Consider the following 27,296-nt stretch of genomic DNA (forward strand, 5'->3'; position numbering starts at 1 on the left):
GCTGAGATCTCGCATTTTTGTAGCCCATTTTTGGGCTCAAAAACGGGGTCGAAAATTGACTTTTTTACGAATTTTCAAAGTGCTATAATTCCACTTGTTCTGGTCGAATTCCGTTATAATCCGGTGTTTTCGTAATTTAGGTGATGGGAATAAGCCACTGATAGGGATTTCTATAGCTAATTTCGGGTTTAAAGAAAATCGATTTTTCGCATTTTCAAAGTGCTGTAATTCCCTTAGTTTTTCTCGAAACTCATTATAACCCGGTGTTTTCGTGTTGTAGGTGATGGCAACAAGCCGCTGGTATAGTTAGTTCAAATTCGAAAAAAATCAATTTTTGGTGAAAAATTTGATACGGGGGGGTATACCCTTAAAATGAAAAATCCCAAACTTTGGAGGCCCATATCTCGGCTTCTATGGGCACTATCGGGAAAATTCCAACGGTTTTGACTTAGTTTCGTCCTTCTGAATCCAACGAGACCATCCGCAAGGTCGTAGCTCTTATATTAGCTGAGATCTCGCATTTTTGTAGCCCATTTTTGGGCTCAAAAACGGGGTCGAAAATTGACTTTTTTACGAATTTTCAAAGTGCTATAATTCCACTTGTTCTGGTCGAATTCCGTTATAATCCGGTGTTTTCGTAATGTAGGTGATGGGAATAAGCCGCTGATAGGGATTTCTATAGCTAATTTCGGGTTTAAAGAAAATCGATTTTTCGCATTTTCAAAGTGCTGTAATTCCCTTAGTTTTTCTCGAAACTCATTATAACCCGGTGTTTTCGTGTTGTAGGTGATGGCAACAAGCCGCTGGTATAGTTAGTTCAAATTCGAAAAAAATCAATTTTTGGTGAAAAATTTGATACGGGGGGGTATACCCTTAAAATGAAAAATCCCAAACTTTGGAGGTCCATATCTCGGCTTCTATGGGCACTATCGGGAAAATTCCAACGGTTTTGACTTAGTTTCGTCCTTCTGAATCCAACGAGATCATCCGCAAGGTCGTAGCTCCCATATTAGCTGAGATCTCGCATTTTTGTAGCCCATTTTTGGGCTCAAAAACGGGGTCGAAAATTGACTTTTTTACGAATTTTCAAAGTGCTATAATTCCACTTGTTCTGGTCGAATTCCGTTATAATCCGGTGTTTTCGTAATGTAGGTGATGGGAATAAGCCGCTGATAGGGATTTCTATAGCTAATTTCGGGTTTAAAGAAAATCGATTTTTCGCATTTTCAAAGTGCTATAATTCCCTTAGTTTTTCTCGAAACTCATTATAACCCGGTGTTTTCGTGTTGTAGGTGATGGGAACAAGCCGCTGGTATAGTTAGTTCAAATTCGAAAAAAATCAATTTTTGGTGAAAAATTCGATACGGGGGGGTATACCCTTAAAATGAAAAATCCCAAACTTTGGAGGTCCATATCTCGGCTTCTATGGGCACTATCGGGAAAATTCCAACGGTTTTGACTTAGTTTCGTCCTTCTGAATCCAACGAGACCATCCGCAAGGTCGTAGCTCTTATATTAGCTGAGATCTCGCATTTTTGTAGCCCATTTTTGGGCTCAAAAACGGGGTCGAAAATTGACTTTTTTACGAATTTTCAAAGTGCTATACTTCCACTTGTTCTGGTTGAATTCCGTTATAATCCGGTGTTTTCGTAATGTAGGTGATGGGAATAAGCCGCTGATAGGGATTTCTATAGCTAATTTCGGGTTTAAAGAAAATCGATTTTTCGCATTTTCAAAGTGCTGTAATTCCCTTAGTTTTTCTCGAAACCCATTATAACCCGGTGTTTTCGTGTTGTAGGTGATGGGAACAAGCCGCTGGTATAGTTAGTTCAAATTCGAAAAAAATCAATTTTTGGTGAAAAATTCGATACGGGGGGGTATACCCTTAAAATGAAAAATCCCAAACTTTGGAGGTCCATATCTCGGCTTCTATGGGCACTATCGGAAAAATTCCAACGGTTTTGACTTAGTTTCGTCCTTCTGAATCCAACGAGACCATCCGCAAGGTCGTAGCTCTTATATTAGCTGAGATCTCGCATTTTTGTAGCCCATTTTTGGGCTCAAAAACGGGGTCGATAATTGACTTTTTTACGAATTTTCAAAGTGCTATAATTCCACTTGTTCTGGTCGAATTCCGTTATAATCCGGTGTTTTCGTAATGTAGGTGATGGGAATAAGCCGCTGATAGGGATTTCTATAGCTAATTTCGGGTTTAAAGAAAATCGATTTGTCGCATTTTCAAAGTGCTGTAATTCCCTTAGTTTTTCTCGAAACTCATTATAACCCGGTGTTTTCGTGTTGTAGGTGATGGGAACAAGCCGCTGGTATAGTTAGTTCAAATTCGAAAAAAATCAATTTTTGGTGAAAAATTTGATACGGGGGGGTATACCCTTAAAATGAAAAATCCCAAACTTTGGAGGTCCATATCTCGGCTTCTATGGGCACTATCGGGAAAATTCCAACGGTTTTGACTTAGTTTCGTCCTTCTGAATCCAACGAGACCATCCGCAAGGTCGTAGCTCTTATATTAGCTGAGATCTCGCATTTTTGTAGCCCATTTTTGGGCTCAAAAACGGGGTCGAAAATTGACTTTTTTACGAATTTTCAAAGTGCTATAATTCCACTTGTTCTGGTCGAATTCCGTTATAATCCGGTGTTTTCGTAATGTAGGTGATGGGAATAAGCCGCTGATAGGGATTTCTATAGCTAATTTCGGGTTTAAAGAAAATCGATTTTTCGCATTTTCAAAGTGCTGTAATTCCCTTAGTTTTTCTCGAAACTCATTATAACCCGGTGTTTTCGTGTTGTAGGTGATGGCAACAAGCCGCTGGTATAGTTAGTTCAAATTCGAAAAAAATCAATTTTTGGTGAAAAATTCGATACGGGGGGGTATACCCTTAAAATGAAAAATCCCAAACTTTGGAGGTCCATATCTCGGCTTCTATGGGCACTATCGGGAAAATTCCAACGGTTTTGACTTAGTTTCGTCCTTCTGAATCCAACGAGACCATCCGCAAGGTCGTAGCTCTTATATTAGCTGAGATCTCGCATTTTTGTGGCCCATTTTTGGGCTCAAAAACGGGGTCGAAAATTGACTTTTTTACGAATTTTCAAAGTGCTATAATTCCACTTGTTCTGGTCGAATTCTATTATAATCCGGTGTTTTCGTAATTTAGGTGATGGGAATAAGCCATTGATAGGGGTTTCTATAACTAATTTCGGGTTTAAAGAAAATCGATTTTTCGCATTTTCAAAGTGCTGTAATTCCCTTAGTTTTTCTCGAAACTCATTATAACCCGGTGTTTTCGTGTTGTAGGTGATGGGAACAAGCCGCTGGTATAGTTAGTTCAAATTCGAAAAAAATCAATTTTTGGTGAAAAATTTGATACGGGGGGGTATACCCTTAAAATGAAAAATCCCAAACTTTGGAGGTCCATATCTCGGCTTCTATGGGCACTATCGGGAAAATTCCAACGGTTTTGACTTAGTTTCGTCCTTCTGAATCCAACGAGACCATCCGCAAGGTCGTAGCTCTTATATTAGCTGAGATCTCGCATTTTTGTAGCCCATTTTTGGGCTCAAAAACGGGGTCGAAAATTGACTTTTTTACGAATTTTCAAAGTGCTATAATTCCACTTGTTCTGGTCGAATTCCGTCATAATCCGGTGTTTTCGTAATTTAGGTGATGGGAATAAGCCACTGATAGGGGTTTCTATAGCTAATTTCGGGTTTAAAGAAAATCGATTTTTCGCATTTTCAAAGTGCTATAATTCCCTTAGTTTTTCTCAAAACTCATTATAACCCGGTGTTTTCGTGTTGTAGGTGATGGGAACAAGCCGCTGGTATAGTTAGTTCAAATTCGAAAAAAATCAATTTTTGGTGAAAAATTCGATACGGGGGGGTATACCCTTAAAATGAAAAATCCCAAACTTTGGAGGTCCATATCTCGGCTTCTATGGGCACTATCGGGAAAATTCCAACGGTTTTGACTTAGTTTCGTCCTTCTGAATCCAACGAGACCATCCGCAAGGTCGTAGCTCTTATATTAGCTGAGATCTCGCATTTTTGTAGCCCATTTTTGGGCTCAAAAACGGGGTCGAAAATTGACTTTTTTACGAATTTTCAAAGTGCTATAATTCCACTTGTTCTGGTCGAATTCTATTATAATCCGGTGTTTTCGTAATTTAGGTGATGGGAATAAGCCATTGATAGGGGTTTCTATAACTAGTTTCGGGTTTAAAGAAAATCGATTTTTCGCATTTTCAAAGTGCTGTAATTCCCTTAGTTTTTCTCGAAACTCATTATAACCCGGTGTTTTCGTGTTGTAGGTGATGGCAACAAGCCGCTGGTATAGTTAGTTCAAATTCGAAAAAAATCAATTTTTGGTGAAAAATTTGATACGGGGGGGTATACCCTTAAAATGAAAAATCCCAAACTTTGGAGGTCCATATCTCGGCTTCTATGGGCACTATCGGGAAAATTCCAACGGTTTTGACTTAGTTTCGTCCTTCTGAATCCAACGAGACCATCCGCAAGGTCGCAGCTCTTATATTAGCTGAGATCTCGCATTTTTGTAGCCCATTTTTGGGCTCAAAAACGGGGTCGAAAATTGACTTTTTTACGAATTTTCAAAGTGCTATACTTCCACTTGTTCTGGTCGAATTCCGTTATAATCCAGTGTTTTCGTAATGTAGGTGATGGGAATAAGCCGCTGATAGGGATTTCTGTAGCTAATTTCGGGTTTAAAGAAAATCGATTTTTCGCATTTTCAAAGTGCTGTAATTCCCTTAGTTTTTCTCGAAACCCATTATAACCCGGTGTTTTCGTGTTGTAGGTGATGGGAACAAGCCGCTGGTATAGTTAGTTCAAATTCGAAAAAAATCAATTTTTGGTGAAAAATTCGATACGGGGGGGTATACCCTTAAAATGAACAATCCCAAACTTTGGAGGTCCATATCTCGGCTTCTATGGGCACTATCGGGAAAATTCCAACGGTTTTGACTTAGTTTCGTCCTTCTGAATCCAACGAGACCATCCGCAAGGTCGCAGCTCTTATATTAGCTGAGATCTCGCATTTTTGTAGCCCATTTTTGGGCTCAAAAACGGGGTCGAAAATTGACTTTTTTACGAATTTTCAAAGTGCTATAATTCCACTTGTTCTGGTCGAATTCCGTTATAATCCGGTGTTTTCGTAATGTAGGTGATGGGAATAAGCCGCTGATAGGGATTTCTATAGCTAATTTCGGGTTTAAAGAAAATCGATTTTTCGCATTTTCAAAGTGCTGTAATTCCCTTAGTTTTTCTCGAAACTCATTATAACCCGGTGTTTTCGTGTTGTAGGTGATGGGAACAAGCCGCTGGTATAGTTAGTTCAAATTCGAAAAAAATCAATTTTTGGTGAAAAATTCGATACGGGGGGGTATACCCTTAAAATGAACAATCCCAAACTTTGGAGGTCCATATCTCGGCTTCTATGGGCACTATCGGGAAAATTCCAACGGTTTTGACTTAGTTTCGTCCTTCTGAATCCAACGAGACCATCCGCAATGTCGTAGCTCCCATATTAGCTGAGATCTCGCATTTTTGTAGCCCATTTTTGGGCTCAAAAACGGGGTCGAAAATTGACTTTTTTACGAATTTTCAAAGTGCTATAATTCCACTTGTTCTGGTCGAATTCTATTATAATCCGGTGTTTTCGTAATTTAGGTGATGGGAATAAGCCACTGATAGGGGTTTCTATAACTAATTTCGGGTTTAAAGAAAATCGATTTTTCGCATTTTCAAAGTGCTGTAATTCCCTTAGTTTTTCTCGAAACTTATTATAACCCGGTGTTTTCGTGTTGTAGGTGATGGGAACAAGCCGCTGGTATAGTTAGTTCAAATTCGAAAAAAATCAATTTTTGGTGAAAAATTTGATACGGGGGGGTATACCCTTAAAATGAAAAATCCCAAACTTTGGAGGTCCATATCTCGGCTTCTATGGGCACTATCGGGAAAATTCCAACGGTTTTGACTTAGTTTCGTCCTTCTGAATCCAACGAGACCATCCGCAAGGTCGTAGCTCTTATATTAGCTGAGATCTCGCATTTTTGTAGCCCATTTTTGGGCTCAAAAACGGGGTCGAAAATTGACTTTTTTACGAATTTTCAAAGTGCTATAATTCCACTTGTTCTGGTCGAATTCCGTTATAATCCGGTGTTTTCGTAATGTAGGTGATGGGAATAAGCCGCTGATAGGGATTTCTATAGCTAATTTCGGGTTTAAAGAAAATCGATTTTTCGCATTTTCAAAGTGCTGTAATTCCCTTAGTTTTTCTCGAAACTCATTATAACCCGGTGTTTTCGTGTTGTAGGTGATGGCAACAAGCCGCTGGTATAGTTAGTTCAAATTCGAAAAAAATCAATTTTTGGTGAAAAATTTGATACGGGGGGGTATACCCTTAAAATGAAAAATCCCAAACTTTGGAGGTCCATATCTCGGCTTCTATGGGCACTATCGGGAAAATTCCAACGGTTTTGACTTAGTTTCGTCCTTCTGAATCCAACGAGATCATCCGCAAGGTCGTAGCTCCCATATTAGCTGAGATCTCGCATTTTTGTAGCCCATTTTTGGGCTCAAAAACGGGGTCGAAAATTGACTTTTTTACGAATTTTCAAAGTGCTATAATTCCACTTGTTCTGGTCGAATTCCGTTATAATCCGGTGTTTTCGTAATTTAGGTGATGGGAATAAGCCACTGATAGGGATTTCTATAGCTAATTTCGGGTTTAAAGAAAATCGATTTTTCGCATTTTCAAAGTGCTGTAATTCCCTTAGTTTTTCTCGAAACTCATTATAACCCGGTGTTTTCGTGTTGTAGGTGATGGCAACAAGCCGCTGGTATAGTTAGTTCAAATTCGAAAAAAATCAATTTTTGGTGAAAAATTTGATACGGGGGGGTATACCCTTAAAATGAAAAATCCCAAACTTTGGAGGCCCATATCTCGGCTTCTATGGGCACTATCGGGAAAATTCCAACGGTTTTGACTTAGTTTCGTCCTTCTGAATCCAACGAGACCATCCACAAGGTCGTAGCTCTTATATTAGCTGAGATCTCGCATTTTTGTAGCCCATTTTTGGGCTCAAAAACGGGGTCGAAAATTGACTTTTTTACGAATTTTCAAAGTGCTATAATTCCACTTGTTCTGGTCGAATTCCGTTATAATCCGGTGTTTTCGTAATGTAGGTGATGGGAATAAGCCGCTGATAGGGATTTCTATAGCTAATTTCGGGTTTAAAGAAAATCGATTTTTCGCATTTTCAAAGTGCTGTAATTCCCTTAGTTTTTCTCGAAACTCATTATAACCCGGTGTTTTCGTGTTGTAGGTGATGGCAACAAGCCGCTGGTATAGTTAGTTCAAATTCGAAAAAAATCAATTTTTGGTGAAAAATTTGATACGGGGGGGTATACCCTTAAAATGAAAAATCCCAAACTTTGGAGGTCCATATCTCGGCTTCTATGGGCACTATCGGGAAAATTCCAACGGTTTTGACTTAGTTTCGTCCTTCTGAATCCAACGAGATCATCCGCAAGGTCGTAGCTCCCATATTAGCTGAGATCTCGCATTTTTGTAGCCCATTTTTGGGCTCAAAAACGGGGTCGAAAATTGACTTTTTTACGAATTTTCAAAGTGCTATAATTCCACTTGTTCTGGTCGAATTCCGTTATAATCCGGTGTTTTCGTAATTTAGGTGATGGGAATAAGCCACTGATAGGGATTTCTATAGCTAATTTCGGGTTTAAAGAAAATCGATTTTTCGCATTTTCAAAGTGCTGTAATTCCCTTAGTTTTTCTCGAAACTCATTATAACCCGGTGTTTTCGTGTTGTAGGTGATGGCAACAAGCCGCTGGTATAGTTAGTTCAAATTCGAAAAAAATCAATTTTTGGTGAAAAATTTGATACGGGGGGGTATACCCTTAAAATGAAAAATCCCAAACTTTGGAGGTCCATATCTCGGCTTCTATGGGCACTATCGGGAAAATTCCAACGGTTTTGACTTAGTTTCGTCCTTCTGAATCCAACGAGATCATCCGCAAGGTCGTAGCTCCCATATTAGCTGAGATCTCGCATTTTTGTAGCCCATTTTTGGGCTCAAAAACGGGGTCGAAAATTGACTTTTTTACGAATTTTCAAAGTGCTATAATTCCACTTGTTCTGGTCGAATTCCGTTATAATCCGGTGTTTTCGTAATGTAGGTGATGGGAATAAGCCGCTGATAGGGATTTCTATAGCTAATTTCGGGTTTAAAGAAAATCGATTTTTCGCATTTTCAAAGTGCTGTAATTCCCTTAGTTTTTCTCGAAACTCATTATAACCCGGTGTTTTCCTGTTGTAGGTGATGGCAACAAGCCGCTGGTATAGTTAGTTCAAATTCGAAAAAAATCAATTTTTGGTGAAAAATTTGATACGGGGGGGTATACCCTTAAAATGAAAAATCCCAAACTTTGGAGGCCCATATCTCGGCTTCTATGGGCACTATCGGGAAAATTCCAACGGTTTTGACTTAGTTTCGTCCTTCTGAATCCAACGAGACCATCCACAAGGTCGTAGCTCTTATATTAGCTGAGATCTCGCATTTTTGTAGCCCATTTTTGGGCTCAAAAACGGGGTCGAAAATTGACTTTTTTACGAATTTTCAAAGTGCTATAATTCCACTTGTTCTGGTCGAATTCCGTTATAATCCGGTGTTTTCGTAATTTAGGTGATGGGAATAAGCCACTGATAGGGATTTCTATAGCTAATTTCGGGTTTAAAGAAAATCGATTTTTCGCATTTTCAAAGTGCTGTAATTCCCTTAGTTTTTCTCGAAACTCATTATAACCCGGTGTTTTCGTGTTGTAGGTGATGGCAACAAGCCGCTGGTATAGTTAGTTCAAATTCGAAAAAAATCAATTTTTGGTGAAAAATTTGATACGGGGGGGTATACCCTTAAAATGAAAAATCCCAAACTTTGGAGGCCCATATCTCGGCTTCTATGGGCACTATCGGGAAAATTCCAACGGTTTTGACTTAGTTTCGTCCTTCTGAATCCAACGAGACCATCCGCAAGGTCGTAGCTCTTATATTAGCTGAGATCTCGCATTTTTGTAGCCCATTTTTGGGCTCAAAAACGGGGTCGAAAATTGACTTTTTTACGAATTTTCAAAGTGCTATAATTCCACTTGTTCTGGTCGAATTCCGTTATAATCCGGTGTTTTCGTAATGTAGGTGATGGGAATAAGCCGCTGATAGGGATTTCTATAGCTAATTTCGGGTTTAAAGAAAATCGATTTTTCGCATTTTCAAAGTGCTGTAATTCCCTTAGTTTTTCTCGAAACTCATTATAACCCGGTGTTTTCGTGTTGTAGGTGATGGCAACAAGCCGCTGGTATAGTTAGTTCAAATTCGAAAAAAATCAATTTTTGGTGAAAAATTTGATACGGGGGGGTATACCCTTAAAATGAAAAATCCCAAACTTTGGAGGTCCATATCTCGGCTTCTATGGGCACTATCGGGAAAATTCCAACGGTTTTGACTTAGTTTCGTCCTTCTGAATCCAACGAGATCATCCGCAAGGTCGTAGCTCCCATATTAGCTGAGATCTCGCATTTTTGTAGCCCATTTTTGGGCTCAAAAACGGGGTCGAAAATTGACTTTTTTACGAATTTTCAAAGTGCTATAATTCCACTTGTTCTGGTCGAATTCCGTTATAATCCGGTGTTTTCGTAATGTAGGTGATGGGAATAAGCCGCTGATAGGGATTTCTATAGCTAATTTCGGGTTTAAAGAAAATCGATTTTTCGCATTTTCAAAGTGCTATAATTCCCTTAGTTTTTCTCGAAACTCATTATAACCCGGTGTTTTCGTGTTGTAGGTGATGGGAACAAGCCGCTGGTATAGTTAGTTCAAATTCGAAAAAAATCAATTTTTGGTGAAAAATTCGATACGGGGGGGTATACCCTTAAAATGAAAAATCCCAAACTTTGGAGGTCCATATCTCGGCTTCTATGGGCACTATCGGGAAAATTCCAACGGTTTTGACTTAGTTTCGTCCTTCTGAATCCAACGAGACCATCCGCAAGGTCGTAGCTCTTATATTAGCTGAGATCTCGCATTTTTGTAGCCCATTTTTGGGCTCAAAAACGGGGTCGAAAATTGACTTTTTTACGAATTTTCAAAGTGCTATACTTCCACTTGTTCTGGTTGAATTCCGTTATAATCCGGTGTTTTCGTAATGTAGGTGATGGGAATAAGCCGCTGATAGGGATTTCTATAGCTAATTTCGGGTTTAAAGAAAATCGATTTTTCGCATTTTCAAAGTGCTGTAATTCCCTTAGTTTTTCTCGAAACCCATTATAACCCGGTGTTTTCGTGTTGTAGGTGATGGGAACAAGCCGCTGGTATAGTTAGTTCAAATTCGAAAAAAATCAATTTTTGGTGAAAAATTCGATACGGGGGGGTATACCCTTAAAATGAAAAATCCCAAACTTTGGAGGTCCATATCTCGGCTTCTATGGGCACTATCGGAAAAATTCCAACGGTTTTGACTTAGTTTCGTCCTTCTGAATCCAACGAGACCATCCGCAAGGTCGTAGCTCTTATATTAGCTGAGATCTCGCATTTTTGTAGCCCATTTTTGGGCTCAAAAACGGGGTCGATAATTGACTTTTTTACGAATTTTCAAAGTGCTATAATTCCACTTGTTCTGGTCGAATTCCGTTATAATCCGGTGTTTTCGTAATGTAGGTGATGGGAATAAGCCGCTGATAGGGATTTCTATAGCTAATTTCGGGTTTAAAGAAAATCGATTTGTCGCATTTTCAAAGTGCTGTAATTCCCTTAGTTTTTCTCGAAACTCATTATAACCCGGTGTTTTCGTGTTGTAGGTGATGGGAACAAGCCGCTGGTATAGTTAGTTCAAATTCGAAAAAAATCAATTTTTGGTGAAAAATTTGATACGGGGGGGTATACCCTTAAAATGAAAAATCCCAAACTTTGGAGGTCCATATCTCGGCTTCTATGGGCACTATCGGGAAAATTCCAACGGTTTTGACTTAGTTTCGTCCTTCTGAATCCAACGAGACCATCCGCAAGGTCGTAGCTCTTATATTAGCTGAGATCTCGCATTTTTGTAGCCCATTTTTGGGCTCAAAAACGGGGTCGAAAATTGACTTTTTTACGAATTTTCAAAGTGCTATAATTCCACTTGTTCTGGTCGAATTCCGTTATAATCCGGTGTTTTCGTAATGTAGGTGATGGGAATAAGCCGCTGATAGGGATTTCTATAGCTAATTTCGGGTTTAAAGAAAATCGATTTTTCGCATTTTCAAAGTGCTGTAATTCCCTTAGTTTTTCTCGAAACTCATTATAACCCGGTGTTTTCGTGTTGTAGGTGATGGCAACAAGCCGCTGGTATAGTTAGTTCAAATTCGAAAAAAATCAATTTTTGGTGAAAAATTCGATACGGGGGGGTATACCCTTAAAATGAAAAATCCCAAACTTTGGAGGTCCATATCTCGGCTTCTATGGGCACTATCGGGAAAATTCCAACGGTTTTGACTTAGTTTCGTCCTTCTGAATCCAACGAGACCATCCGCAAGGTCGTAGCTCTTATATTAGCTGAGATCTCGCATTTTTGTGGCCCATTTTTGGGCTCAAAAACGGGGTCGAAAATTGACTTTTTTACGAATTTTCAAAGTGCTATAATTCCACTTGTTCTGGTCGAATTCTATTATAATCCGGTGTTTTCGTAATTTAGGTGATGGGAATAAGCCATTGATAGGGGTTTCTATAACTAATTTCGGGTTTAAAGAAAATCGATTTTTCGCATTTTCAAAGTGCTGTAATTCCCTTAGTTTTTCTCGAAACTCATTATAACCCGGTGTTTTCGTGTTGTAGGTGATGGGAACAAGCCGCTGGTATAGTTAGTTCAAATTCGAAAAAAATCAATTTTTGGTGAAAAATTTGATACGGGGGGGTATACCCTTAAAATGAAAAATCCCAAACTTTGGAGGTCCATATCTCGGCTTCTATGGGCACTATCGGGAAAATTCCAACGGTTTTGACTTAGTTTCGTCCTTCTGAATCCAACGAGACCATCCGCAAGGTCGTAGCTCTTATATTAGCTGAGATCTCGCATTTTTGTAGCCCATTTTTGGGCTCAAAAACGGGGTCGAAAATTGACTTTTTTACGAATTTTCAAAGTGCTATAATTCCACTTGTTCTGGTCGAATTCCGTCATAATCCGGTGTTTTCGTAATTTAGGTGATGGGAATAAGCCACTGATAGGGGTTTCTATAGCTAATTTCGGGTTTAAAGAAAATCGATTTTTCGCATTTTCAAAGTGCTATAATTCCCTTAGTTTTTCTCAAAACTCATTATAACCCGGTGTTTTCGTGTTGTAGGTGATGGGAACAAGCCGCTGGTATAGTTAGTTCAAATTCGAAAAAAATCAATTTTTGGTGAAAAATTCGATACGGGGGGGTATACCCTTAAAATGAAAAATCCCAAACTTTGGAGGTCCATATCTCGGCTTCTATGGGCACTATCGGGAAAATTCCAACGGTTTTGACTTAGTTTCGTCCTTCTGAATCCAACGAGACCATCCGCAAGGTCGTAGCTCTTATATTAGCTGAGATCTCGCATTTTTGTAGCCCATTTTTGGGCTCAAAAACGGGGTCGAAAATTGACTTTTTTACGAATTTTCAAAGTGCTATAATTCCACTTGTTCTGGTCGAATTCTATTATAATCCGGTGTTTTCGTAATTTAGGTGATGGGAATAAGCCATTGATAGGGGTTTCTATAACTAGTTTCGGGTTTAAAGAAAATCGATTTTTCGCATTTTCAAAGTGCTGTAATTCCCTTAGTTTTTCTCGAAACTCATTATAACCCGGTGTTTTCGTGTTGTAGGTGATGGGAACAAGCCGCTGGTATAGTTAGTTCAAATTCGAAAAAAATCAATTTTTGGTGAAAAATTTGATACGGGGGGGTATACCCTTAAAATGAAAAATCCCAAACTTTGGAGGTCCATATCTCGGCTTCTATGGGCACTATCGGGAAAATTCCAACGGTTTTGACTTAGTTTCGTCCTTCTGAATCCAACGAGACCATCCGCAAGGTCGTAGCTCTTATATTAGCTGAGATCTCGCATTTTTGTAGCCCATTTTTGGGCTCAAAAACGGGGTCGAAAATTGACTTTTTTACGAATTTTCAAAGTGCTATAATTCCACTTGTTCTGGTCGAATTCCGTTATAATCCGGTGTTTTCGTAATGTAGGTGATGGGAATAAGCCGCTGATAGGGATTTCTATAGCTAATTTCGGGTTTAAAGAAAATCGATTTTTCGCATTTTCAAAGTGCTGTAATTCCCTTAGTTTTTCTCGAAACTCATTATAACCCGGTGTTTTCGTGTTGTAGGTGATGGGAACAAGCCGCTGGTATAGTTAGTTCAAATTCGAAAAAAATCAATTTTTGGTGAAAAATTCGATACGGGGGGGGTATACCCTTAAAATGAAAAATCCCAAACTTTGGAGGTCCATATCTCGGCTTCTATGGGCACTATCGGGAAAATTCCAACGGTTTTGACTTAGTTTCGTCCTTCTGAATCCAACGAGACCATCCGCAAGGTCGTAGCTCCCATATTAGCTGAGATCTCGCATTTTTGTAGCCCATTTTTGGGCTCAAAAACGGGGTCGAAAATTGACTTTTTTACGAATTTTCAAAGTGCTATAATTCCACTTGTTCTGGTCGAATTCCGTCATAATCCGGTGTTTTCGTAATTTAGGTGATGGGAATAAGCCACTGATAGGGGTTTCTATAGCTAATTTCGGGTTTAAAGAAAATCGATTTTACGCATTTTCAAAGTGCTATAATTCCCTTAGTTTTTCTCAAAACTCATTATAACCCGGTGTTTTCGTGTTGTAGGTGATGGGAACAAGCCGCTGGTATAGTTAGTTCAAATTCGAAAAAAATCAATTTTTGGTGAAAAATTCGATACGGGGGGGTATACCCTTAAAATGAAAATCCCAAACTTTGGAGGTCCATATCTCGGCTTCTATGGGCACTATCGGGAAAATTCCAACGGTTTTGACTTAGTTTCGTCCTTCTGAATCCAACGAGACCATCCGCAAGGTCGTAGCTCTTATATTAGCTGAGATCTCGCATTTTTGTAGCCCATTTTTGGGCTCAAAAACGGGGTCGAAAATTGACTTTTTTACGAATTTTCAAAGTGCTATAATTCCACTTGTTCTGGTCGAATTCCGTTATAATCCGGTGTTTTCGTAATGTAGGTGATGGGAATAAGCCGCTGATAGGGATTTCTATAGCTAATTTCGGGTTTAAAGAAAATCGATTTTTCGCATTTTCAAAGTGCTGTAATTCCCTTAGTTTTTCTCGAAACTCATTATAACCCGGTGTTTTCGTGTTGTAGGTGATGGGAACAAGCCGCTGGTATAGTTAGTTCAAATTCGAAAAAAATCAATTTTTGGTGAAAAATTCGATACGGGGGGGTATACCCTTAAAATGAAAAATCCCAAACTTTGGAGGTCCATATCTCGGCTTCTATGGGCACTATCGGGAAAATTCCAACGGTTTTGACTTAGTTTCGTCCTTCTGAATCCAACGAGACCATCCGCAAGGTCGTAGCTCTTATATTAGCTGAGATCTCGCATTTTTGTAGCTCATTTTTGGGCTCAAAAACGGGGTCGAAAATTGACTTTTTTACGAATTTTCAAAGTGCTATAATTCCACTTGTTCTGGTCGAATTCCGTTATAATCCGGTGTTTTCGTAATGTAGGTGATGGGAATAAGCCGCTGATAGGGATTTCTATAGCTAATTTCGGGTTTAAAGAAAATCGATTTTTCGCATTTTCAAAGTGCTGTAATTCCCTTAGTTTTTCTCGAAACTCATTATAACCCGGTGTTTTCGTGTTGTAGGTGATGGCAACAAGCCGCTGGTATAGTTAGTTCAAATTCGAAAAAAATCAATTTTTGGTGAAAAATTTGATACGGGGGGGTATACCCTTAAAATGAAAAATCCCAAACTTTGGAGGCCCATATCTCGGCTTCTATGGGCACTATCGGGAAAATTCCAACGGTTTTGACTTAGTTTCGTCCTTCTGAATCCAACGAGACCATCCGCAAGGTCGTAGCTCTTATATTAGCTGAGATCTCGCATTTTTGTAGCCCATTTTTGGGCTCAAAAACGGGGTCGAAAATTGACTTTTTTACGAATTTTCAAAGTGCTATAATTCCACTTGTTCTGGTCGAATTCCGTCATAATTCGGTGTTTTCGTAATTTAGGTGATGGGAATAAGCCACTGATAGGGGTTTCTATAGCTAATTTCGGGTTTAAAGAAAATCGATTTTTCGCATTTTCAAAGTGCTATAATTCCCTTAGTTTTTCTCAAAACTCATTATAACCCGGTGTTTTCGTGTTGTAGGTGATGGGAACAAGCCGCTGGTATAGTTAGTTCAAATTCGAAAAAAATCAATTTTTGGTGAAAAATTCGATACGGGGGGGTATACCCTTAAAATGAAAAATCCCAAACTTTGGAGGTCCATATCTCGGCTTCTATGGGCACTATCGGGAAAATTCCAACGGTTTTGACTTAGTTTCGTCCTTCTGAATCCAACGAGACCATCCGCAAGGTCGTAGCTCCCATATTAGCTGAGATCTCGCATTTTTGTAGCCCATTTTTGGGCTCAAAAACGGGGTCGAAAATTGACTTTTTTACGAATTTTCAAAGTGCTATAATTCCACTTGTTCTGGTCGAATTCCGTCATAATTCGGTGTTTTCGTAATTTAGGTGATGGGAATAAGCCACTGATAGGGGTTTCTATAGCTAATTTCGGGTTTAAAGAAAATCGATTTTTCGCATTTTCAAAGTGCTATAATTCCCTTAGTTTTTCTCAAAACTCATTATAACCCGGTGTTTTCGTGTTGTAGGTGATGGGAACAAGCCGCTGGTATAGTTAGTTCAAATTCGAAAAAAATCAATTTTTGGTGAAAAATTCGATACGGGGGGGTATACCCTTAAAATGAAAAATCCCAAACTTTGGAGGTCCATATCTCGGCTTCTATGGGCACTATCGGGAAAATTCCAACGGTTTTGACTTAGTTTCGTCCTTCTGAATCCAACGAGACCATCCGCAAGGTCGTAGCTCCCATATTAGCTGAGATCTCGCATTTTTGTAGCCCATTTTTGGGCTCAAAAACGGGGTCGAAAATTGACTTTTTTACGAATTTTCAAAGTGCTATAATTCCCCTTGTTCTGGTCGAATTCCGTCATAATCCGGTGTTTTCGTAATTTAGGTGATGGGAATAAGCCACTGATAGGGGTTTCTATAGCTAATTTCGGGTTTAAAGAAAATCGATTTTTCGCATTTTCAAAGTGCTATAATTCCCTTAGTTTTTCTCGAAACTCATTATAACCCGGTGTTTTCGTGTTGTAGGTGATGGGAACAAGCCGCTGGTATAGTTAGTTCAAATTCGAAAAAAATCAATTTTTGGTGAAAAATTCGATACGGGGGGGTATACCCTTAAAATGAAAAATCCCAAACTTTGGAGGTCCATATCTCGGCTTCTATGGGCACTATCGGGAAAATTCCAACGGTTTTGACTTAGTTTCGTCCTTCTGAATCCAACGAGACCATCCGCAAGGTCGTAGCTCTTATATTAGCTGAGATCTCGCATTTTTGTAGCCCATTTTTGGGCTCAAAAACGGGGTCGAAAATTGACTTTTTTACGAATTTTCAAAGTGCTATAATTCCACTTGTTCTGGTCGAATTCCGTCATAATCCGGTGTTTTCGTAATTTAGGTGATGGGAATAAGCCACTGATAGGGGTTTCTATAGCTAATTTCGGGTTTAAAGAAAATCGATTTTTCGCATTTTCAAAGTGCTATAATTCCCTTAGTTTTTCTCAAAACTCATTATAACCCGGTGTTTTCGTGTTGTAGGTGATGGGAACAAGCCGCTGGTATAGTTAGTTCAAATTCGAAAAAAATCAATTTTTGGTGAAAAATTCGATACGGGGGGGTATACCCTTAAAATGAAAAATCCCAAACTTTGGAGGTCCATATCTCGGCTTCTATGGGCACTATCGGGAAAATTCCAATGGTTTTGACTTAGTTTCGTCCTTCTGAATCCAACGAGACCATCCGCAAGGTCGTAGCTCCCATATTAGCTGAGATCTCGCATTTTTGTAGCCCATTTTTGGGCTCAAAAACGGGGTCGAAAATTGACTTTTTTACGAATTTTCAAAGTGCTATAATTCCACTTGTTCTGGTCGATTTCCGTCATAATCCGGTGTTTTCGTAATTTAGGTGATGGGAATAAGCCACTGATAGGGGTTTCTATAGCTAATTTCGGGTTTAAAGAAAATCGATTTTTCGCATTTTCAAAGTGCTATAATTCCCTTAGTTTTTCTCAAAACTCATTATAACCCGGTGTTTTCGTGTTGTAGGTGATGGGAACAAGCCGCTGGTATAGTTAGTTCAAATTCGAAAAAAATCAATTTTTGGTGAAAAATTCGATACGGGGGGGTATACCCTTAAAATGAAAAATCCCAAACTTTGGAGGTCCATATCTCGGCTTCTATGGGCACTATCGGGAAAATTCCAATGGTTTTGACTTAGTTTCGTCCTTCTGAATCCAACAAGACCATCCGCAAGGTCGTAGCTCCCATATTAGCTGAGATCTCGCATTTTTGTAGCCCATTTTTGGGCTCAAAAACGGGGTCGAAAATTGACTTTTTTACGAATTTTCAAAGTGCTATAATTCCACTTGTTCTGGTCGAATTCCGTCATAATCCGGTGTTTTCGTAATTTAGGTGATGGGAATAAGCCACTGATAGGGGTTTCTATAGCTAATTTCGGGTTTAAAGAAAATCGATTTTTCGCATTTTCAAAGTGCTATAATTCCCTTAGTTTTTCTCGAAACTCATTATAACCCGGTGTTTTCGTGTTGTAGGTGATGGGAACAAGCCGCTGGTATAGTTAGTTCAAATTCGAAAAAATCAATTTTTGGTGAAAAATTCGATACGGGGGGGTATACCCTTAAAATGAAAAATCCCAAACTTTGGAGGTCCATATCTCGGCTTCTATGGGCACTATCGGGAAAATTCCAACGGTTTTGACTTAGTTTCGTCCTTCTGAATCCAACGAGACCATCCGCAAGGTCGTAGCTCTTATATTAGCTGAGATCTCGCATTTTTGTAGCCCATTTTTGGGCTCAAAAACGGGGGTCGAAAATTGACTTTTTTACGAATTTTCAAAGTGCTATAATTCCACTTGTTCTGGTCGAATTCCGTCATAATCCGGTGTTTTCGTAATTTAGGTGATGGGAATAAGCCACTGATAGGGGTTTCTATAGCTAATTTCGGGTTTAAAGAAAATCGATTTTTCGCATTTTCAAAGTGCTATAATTCCCTTAGTTTTTCTCAAAACTCATTATAACCCGGTGTTTTCGTGTTGTAGGTGATGGGAACAAGCCGCTGGTATAGTTAGTTCAAATTCGAAAAAAAATCAATTTTTGGTGAAAAATTCGATACGGGGGGGTATACCCTTAAAATGAAAAATCCCAAACTTTGGAGGTCCATATCTCGGCTTCTATGGGCACTATCGGGAAAATTCCAACGGTTTTGACTTAGTTTCGTCCTTCTGAATCCAACGAGACCATCCGCAAGGTCGTAGCTCTTATATTAGCTGAGATCTCGCATTTTTGTGGCCCATTTTTGGGCTCAAAAACGGGGTCGAAAATTGACTTTTTTACGAATTTTCAAAGTGCTATAATTCCACTTGTTCTGGTCGAATTCCGTCATAATCCGGTGTTTTCGTAATTTAGGTGATGGGAATAAGCCACTGATAGGGGTTTCTATAGCTAATTTCGGGTTTAAAGAAAATCGATTTTTCGCATTTTCAAAGTGCTATAATTCCCTTAGTTTTTCTCGAAACTCATTATAACCCGGTGTTTTCGTGTTGTAGGTGATGGGAACAAGCCGCTGGTATAGTTAGTTCAAATTCGAAAAAAATCAATTTTTGGTGAAAAATTCGATACGGGGGGGTATACCCTTAAAATGAAAAATCCCAAACTTTGGAGGTCCATATCTCGGCTTCTATGGGCACTATCGGGAAAATTCCAACGGTTTTGACTTAGTTTCGTCCTTCTGAATCCAACGAGACCATCCGCAAGGTCGTAGCTCTTATATTAGCTGAGATCTCGCATTTTTGTAGCCCATTTTTGGGCTCAAAAACGGGGTCGAAGATTGACTTTTTTACGAATTTTCAAAGTGCTATAATTCCACTTGTTCTGGTCGAATTCCGTTATAATCAGGTGTTTTCGTAATGTAGGTGATGGGAATAAGCCGCTGATAGGGATTTCTATAGCTAATTTCGGGTTTAAAGAAAATCGATTTTTCGCATTTTCAAAGTGCTGTAATTCCCTTAGTTTTTCTCGAAACTCATTATAACCCGGTGTTTTCGTGTTGTAGGTGATGGCAACAAGCCGCTGGTATAGTTAGTTCAAATTCGAAAAAAATCAATTTTTGGTGAAAAATTTGATACGGGGGGGTATACCCTTAAAATGAAAAATCCCAAACTTTGGAGGCCCATATCTCGGCTTCTATGGGCACTATCGGGAAAATTCCAACGGTTTTGACTTAGTTTCGTCCTTCTGAATCCAATGAGACCATCCGCAAGGTCGTAGCTCTTATATTAGCTGAGATCTCGCATTTTTGTAGCCCATTTTTGGGCTCAAAAACGGGGTCGAAAATTGACTTTTTTACGAATTTTCAAAGTGCTATAATTCCACTTGTTCTGGTCGAATTCCGTCATAATCCGGTGTTTTCGTAATTTAGGTGATGGGAATAAGCCACTGATAGGGGTTTCTATAGCTAATTTCGGGTTTAAAGAAAATCGATTTTTCGCATTTTCAAAGTGCTATAATTCCCTTAGTTTTTCTCGAAACTCATTATAACCCGGTGTTTTCGTGTTGTAGGTGATGGGAACAAGCCGCTGGTATAGTTAGTTCAAATTCGAAAAAAAATCAATTTTTGGTGAAAAATTCGATACGGGGGGGTATACCCTTAAAATGAAAAATCCCAAACTTTGGAGGTCCATATCTCGGCTTCTATGGGCACTATCGGGAAAATTCCAACGGTTTTGACTTAGTTTCGTCCTTCTGAATCCAACGAGACCATCCGCAAGGTCGTAGCTCTTATATTAGCTGAGATCTCGCATTTTTGTAGCCCATTTTTGGGCTCAAAAACGGGGTCGAAAATTGACTTTTTTACGAATTTTCAAAGTGCTATAATTCCACTTGTTCTGGTCGAATTCCGTCATAATCCGGTGTTTTCGTAATTTAGGTGATGGGAATAAGCCACTGATAGGGGTTTCTATAGCTAATTTCGGGTTTAAAGAAAATCGATTTTTCGCATTTTCAAAGTGCTATAATTCCCTTAGTTTTTCTCAAAACTCATTATAACCCGGTGTTTTCGTGTTGTAGGTGATGGGAACAAGCCGCTGGTATAGTTAGTTCAAATTCGAAAAAAATCAATTTTTGGTGAAAAATTCGATACGGGGGGGTATACCCTTAAAATGAAAAATCCCAAACTTTGGAGGTCCATATCTCGGCTTCTATGGGCACTATCGGGAAAATTCCAATGGTTTTGACTTAGTTTCGTCCTTCTGAATCCAACGAGACCATCCGCAAGGTCGTAGCTCCCATATTAGCTGAGATCTCGCATTTTTGTAGCCCATTTTTGGGCTCAAAAACGGGGTCGAAAATTGACTTTTTTACGAATTTTCAAAGTGCTATAATTCCACTTGTTCTGGTCGAATTCCGTCATAATCCGGTGTTTTCGTAATTTAGGTGATGGGAATAAGCCACTGATAGGGGTTTCTATAGCTAGGTTTAAAGAAAATCGATTTTTCGCATTTTCAAAATGCTGTAATTCCCTTAGTTTTTCTCGAAACTCATTATAACCCGGTGTTTTCGTGTTGTAGGTGATGGGAACAAGCCGCTGGTATAGTTAGTTCAAATTCGAAAAAAATCAATTTTTGGCGAAAAATTCGATACGGGGGGGTATACCCTTAAAATGAAAAATCCCAAACTTTGGAGGTCCATATCTCGGCTTCTATGGGCACTATCGGGAAAATTCCAACGGTTTTGACTTAGTTTCGTCCTTCTGAATCCAACGAGACCATCCGCAAGGTCGTAGCTCCCATATTAGCTGAGATCTCGCATTTTTGTAGCCCATTTTTGGGCTCAAAAACGGGGTCGAAAATTGACTTTTTTACGAATTTTCAAAGTGCTATAATTCCACTTGTTCTGGTCGAATTCCGTCATAATCCGGTGTTTTCGTAATTTAGGTGATGGGAATAAGCCACTGATAGGGGTTTCTATAGCTAGGTTTAAAGAAAATCGATTTTTCGCATTTTCAAAATGCTGTAATTCCCTTAGTTTTTCTCGAAACTCATTATAACCCGGTGTTTTCGTGTTGTAGGTGATGGGAACAAGCCGCTGGTATAGTTAGTTCAAATTCGAAAAAAATCAATTTTTGGTGAAAAATTCGATACGGGGGGGTATACCCTTAAAATGAAAAATCCCAAACTTTGGAGGTCCATATCTCGGCTTCTATGGGCACTATCGGGAAAATTCCAACGGTTTTGACTTAGTTTCGTCCTTCTGAATCCAACGAGACCATCCGCAAGGTCGTAGCTCTTATATTAGCTGAGATCTCGCATTTTTGTAGCCCATTTTTGGGCTCAAAAACGGGGTCGAAAATTGACTTTTTTACGAATTTTCAAAGTGCTATACTTCCACTTGTTCTGGTCGAATTCCGTTATAATCCGGTGTTTTCGTAATGTAGGTGATGGGAATAAGCCGCTGATAGGGATTTCTATAGCTAATTTCAAATTTAAAGAAAATCGATTTTTCGCATTTTCAAAATGCTGTAATTCCCTTAGTTTTTCTCGAAACTCATTATAACCCGGTGTTTTCGTGTTGTAGGTGATGGGAACAAGCCGCTGGTATAGTTAGTTCAAATTCGAAAAAAATCAATTTTTGGTGAAAAATTCGATACGGGGGGGTATACCCTTAAAATGAACAATCCCAAACTTTGGAGGTCCATATCTCGGCTTCTATGGGCACTATCGGGAAAATTCCAACGGTTTTGACTTAGTTTCGTCCTTCTGAATCCAACGAGACCATCCGCAAGGTCGTAGCTCTTATATCAGCTGAGATCTCGCATTTTTGTGGCCCATTTTTGGGCTCAAAAACGGGGTCGAAAATTGACTTTTTTACGAATTTTCAAAGTGCTATAATTCCACTTGTTCTGGTCGAATTCTATTATAATCCGGTGTTTTCGTAATTTAGGTGATGGGAATAAGCCACTGATAGGGGTTTCTATAACTAATTTCGGGTTTAAAGAAAATCGATTTTTCGCATTTTCAAAGTGCTGTAATTCCCTTAGTTTTTCTCGAAACTCATTATAACCCGGTGTTTTCGTGTTGTAGGTGATGGGAACAAGCCGCTGGTATAGTTAGTTCAAATTCGAAAAAAATCAATTTTTGGTGAAAAATTTGATACGGGGGGGTATACCCTTAAAATGAAAAATCCCAAACTTTGGAGGTCCATATCTCGGCTTCTATGGGCACTATCGGGAAAATTCCAACGGTTTTGACTTAGTTTCGTCCTTCTGAATCCAACGAGACCATCCGCAAGGTCGTAGCTCTTATATTAGCTGAGATCTCGCATTTTTGTAGCCCATTTTTGGGCTCAAAAACGGGGTCGAAAATTGACTTTTTTACGATTTTTCAAAGTGCTATAATTCCACTTGTTCTGGTCGAATTCCGTTATAATCCGGTGTTTTCGTAATGTAGGTGATGGGAATAAGCCGCTGATAGGGATTTCTATAGCTAATTTCGGGTTTAAAGAAAATCGATTTTTCGCATTTTCAAAGTGCTGTAATTCCCTTAGTTTTTCTCGAAACTCATTATAACCCGGTGTTTTCGTGTTGTAGGTGATGGCAACAAGCCGCTGGTATAGTTAGTTCAAATTCGAAAAAAATCAATTTTTGGTGAAAAATTTGATACGGGGGGGTATACCCTTAAAATGAAAAATCCCAAACTTTGGAGGCCCATATCTCGGCTTCTATGGGCACTATCGGGAAAATTCCAACGGTTTTGACTTAGTTTCGTCCTTCTGAATCCAACGAGACCATCCGCAAGGTCGTAGCTCTTATATTAGCTGAGATCTCGCATTTTTGTAGCCCATTTTTGGGCTCAAAAACGGGGTCGAAAATTGACTTTTTTACGAATTTTCAAAGTGCTATAATTCCACTTGTTCTGGTCGAATTCCGTCATAATCCGGTGTTTTCGTAATTTAGGTGATGGGAATAAGCCACTGATAGGGGTTTCTATAGCTAGGTTTAAAGAAAATCGATTTTTCGCATTTTCAAAATGCTGTAATTCTCTTAGTTTTTCTCGAAACTCATTATAACCCGGTGTTTTCGTGTTGTAGGTGATGGGAACAAGCCGCTGGTATAGTTAGTTCAAATTCGAAAAAAATCAATTTTTGGCGAAAAATTCGATACGGGGGGGTATACCCTTAAAATGAAAAATCCCAAACTTTGGAGGTCCATATCTCGGCTTCTATGGGCACTATCGGGAAAATTCCAACGGTTTTGACTTAGTTTCGTCCTTCTGAATCCAACGAGACCATCCGCAAGGTCGTAGCTCTTATATTAGCTGAGATCTCGCATTTTTGTAGCCCATTTTTGGGCTCAAAAACGGGGTCGAAAATTGACTTTTTTACGATTTTTCAAAGTGCTATAATTCCACTTGTTCTGGTCGAATTCCGTTATAATCCGGTGTTTTCGTAATGTAGGTGATGGGAATAAGCCGCTGATAGGGATTTCTATAGCTAATTTCGGGTTTAAAGAAAATCGATTTTTCGCATTTTCAAAGTGCTGTAATTCCCTTAGTTTTTCTCGAAACTCATTATAACCCGGTGTTTTCGTGTTGTAGGTGATGGGAACAAGCCGCTGGTATAGTTAGTTCAAATTCGAAAAAAAACAATTTTTAGTGGAAAATTCGATACGGGGGGGTATACCCTAAAAATGAAAAATTCTTAACTTTGGATGTCCATATCTCGGCTTCTATGGGAACTATCGGGAAAATTCCAACGGTTTTGACTTAGTTTCATCCTTCTGAATCCAACGAGACCATCCGCAAGGTCGTAGCTCCCATATTAGCTGAGATCTCGCTTTTTTGTGGCCCATTTTTGGGCTCAAAAACGGGGTCGAAAATTGACTTTTTTACGAATTTTCAAAGTGCTATAATTCCACTTGTTCTGGTCGAATTCCGTTATAATCCGGTGTTTTCGCAATGTAGGTGATGGGAATAAGCCGCTGATAGGGGTTTCTATAGCTATTTTCGGTTTTAAAGAAAATCGATTTTTCGCATTTTCAAAGTGCTATAATTCCCTTAGTTTTTCTCGAAACTCATTATAACCCGGTGTTTTCGTGTTGTAGGTGATGGGAACAAGCCGCTGGTATAGTTAGTTCAAATTCGAAAAAAATCAATTTTTAGTGAAAAATTCGATACGGGGGGGTATACCCTAAAAATGAAAAATTCTTAACTTTGGAGGTCCATATCTCGGCTTCTATGGGCACTATCGGGAAAATTCCAACGGTTTTGACTTAGTTTCGTTCTTCTGAATCTAACGAGATCATCCGCAAGGTCGTAGCTCCCATATTAGCTGAGATCTCGCATTTTTGTGGCCCATTTTTGGGCTCAAAAACGGGGTCGAAAATTGACTTTTTTACGAATTTTCAAAGTGCTATAATTCCACTTGTTCTGGTCGAATTCCGTTATAATCCGGTGTTTTCGTAATGTAGGTGATGGGAATAAGCCGCTGATAAAGGTTTCTATAGCTATTTTCGGGTTTAAAGAAAATCGATTTTTCGCATTTTCAAAGTGCTATAATTCCCTTAGTTTTTCTCGAAACTCATTATAACCCGGTGTTTTCGTGTTGTAGGTGATGGGAACAAGCCGCTGGTATAGTTAGTTCAAATTCGAAAAAAATCAATTTTTAGTGAAAAATTCGATACGGGGGGGTATACCCTAAAAATGAAAAATTCTTAACTTTGGAGGTCCATATCTCGGCTTCTATGGGCACTATCGGGAAAATTCCAACGGTTTTGACTTAGTTTCGTCCTTCTGAATCCAACGAGACCATCCGCAAGGTCGTAGCTCCCATATTAGCTAAGATCTCGCTTTTTTGTGGCCCATTTTTGGGCTCAAAAACGGGGTCGAAAATTGACTTTTTTACGAATTTTCAAAGTGCTATAATTCCACTTGTTCTGGTCGAATTCCGTTATAATCCGGTGTTTTCGCAATGTAGGTGATGGGAATAAGCCGCTGATAGGGGTTTCTATAGCTATTTTCGGTTTTAAAGAAAATCGATTTTTCGCATTTTCAAAGTGCTATAATTCCCTTAGTTTTTCTCGAAACTCATTATAACCCGGTGTTTTCGTGTTGTAGGTGATGGGAACAAGCCGCTGGTATAGTTAGTTTAAATTCGAAAAAAATCAATTTTTAGTGAAAAATTCGATACGGGGGGGAATACCCTAAAAATGAAAAATTCTTAACTTTGGAGGTCCATATCTCGGCTTCTATGGGCACTATCGGGAAAATTCCAACGGTTTTGACTTAGTTTCGTCCTTCTGAATCCAACGAGACCATCCGCAAGGTCGTAGCTCCCATATTAGCTAAGATCTCGCTTTTTTGTGGCCCATTTTTGGGCTCAAAAACGGGGTCGAAAATTGACTTTTTTACGAATTTTCAAAGTGCTATAATTCCCTTAGTTTTTCTCGAAACTCATTATAACCCGGTGTTTTCGTGTTGTAGGTGATGGGAACAAGCCGCTGGTATAATTAGTTCAAATTCGAAAAAAATCAATTTTTAGTGGAAAATTCGATACGGGGGGGTATACCCTAAAAATGAAAAATTCTTAACTTTGGAGGTCCATATCTCGGCTTCTATGGGCACTATCGGGAAAATTCCAACGGTTTTGACTTAGTTTCGTCCTTCTGAATCCAACGAGACCATCCGCAAGGTCGTAGCTCCCATATTAGCTGAGATCTCGCTTTTTTGTGGCCCATTTTTGGGCTCAAAAACGGGGTCGAAAATTGACTTTTTTACGAATTTTCAAAGTGCTATAATTCCACTTGTTCTGGTCGAATTCCGTTATAATCCGGTGTTTTCGCAATGTAGGTGATGGGAATAAGCCGCTGATAGGGGTTTCTATAGCTATTTTCGGTTTTAAAGAAAATCGATTTTTCGCATTTTCAAAGTGCTATAATTCCCTTAGTTTTTCTCGAAACTCATTATAACCCGGTGTTTTCGTGTAGTAGGTGATGGGAACAAGCCGCTGGTATAGTTAGTTCAAATTCGAAAAAAAACAATTTTTAGTGAAAAATTCGATACGGGGGGGTATACCCTAAAAATGAAAAATTCCAAACTTTGGAAGTCCATATCTCGGCTTCTATGGGCACTATCGGGAAAATTCCATTGGTTTTGACTTAGTTTCGTCCTTCTGAATCTAACGAGACCATCCGCAAGGTCGTAGCTCCCATATTAGCTGAGATCTCGCTTTTTTGTGGCCCATTTTTGGGCTCAAAAACGGGGTCGAAAATTGACTTTTTTACGAATTTTCAAAGTGCTATAATTCCACTTGTTCTGGTCGAATTCCGTTATAATCCGGTGTTTTCGCAATGTAGGTGATGGGAATAAGCCGCTGATAGGGGTTTCTATAGCTATGTTCGGTTTTAAAGAAAATCGATTTTTCGCATTTTCAAAGTGCTATAATTCCCTTAGTTTTTCTCGAAACTCATTATAACCCGGTGTTTTCGTGTTGTAGGTGATGGGAACAAGCCGCTGGTATAGTTAGTTCAAATTCGAAAAAAATCAATTTTTAGTGAAAAATTCGATACGGGGGGGTATACCCTAAAAATGAAAAATTCTTAACTTTGGAGGTCCATATCTCGGCTTCTATGGGCACTATCGGGAAAATTCCATTGGTTTTGACTTAGTTTCGTCCTTCTGAATCCAACGAGACCATCCGCAAGGTCGTAGCTCCCATATTAGCTGAGATCTCGCTTTTTTGTGGCCCATTTTTGGGCTCAAAAACGGGGTCGAAAATTGACTTTTTTACGAATTTTCAAAGTGCTATAATTCCACTTGTTCTGGTCGAATTCCGTTATAATCCGGTGTT

The 27,296-nt window shown here is 39.1% G+C and overlaps 1 protein-coding gene and 1 long non-coding RNA gene across 51 annotated transcripts in view; one reads left to right on the forward strand and one right to left on the reverse strand.

Moving 5' to 3' along the window:
- The window catches only part of LOC126737143 (protein tweety), a 145,355-nt gene that overhangs the window by 55,036 nt on the left and 63,023 nt on the right, over positions 1-27,296 (reverse strand). The gene's annotated exons all lie outside the window — the stretch shown is intronic.
- The window catches only part of LOC126737154 (uncharacterized), a 50,499-nt gene that overhangs the window by 19,136 nt on the left and 4,067 nt on the right, over positions 1-27,296 (forward strand). For 14 of the 50 annotated variants that reach the window (XR_007660940.1, XR_007660938.1, XR_007660929.1 and 11 more), the window contains 7 exons: positions 8,377-9,090; positions 13,646-13,803; positions 16,333-17,093; positions 18,613-19,211; positions 19,718-20,015; positions 20,383-20,428; positions 21,429-21,740. This is a non-coding gene — a long non-coding RNA (uncharacterized LOC126737154). The other 36 variants (XR_007660918.1, XR_007660919.1, XR_007660921.1 and 33 more) reach the window with 28 other exon arrangements.

Source organism: Anthonomus grandis, chromosome 6 (genome assembly GCF_022605725.1).
Source record: "Anthonomus grandis grandis chromosome 6, icAntGran1.3, whole genome shotgun sequence".
In the NCBI taxonomy this organism is placed as follows: Eukaryota; Metazoa; Arthropoda; class Insecta; order Coleoptera; family Curculionidae; genus Anthonomus; species Anthonomus grandis.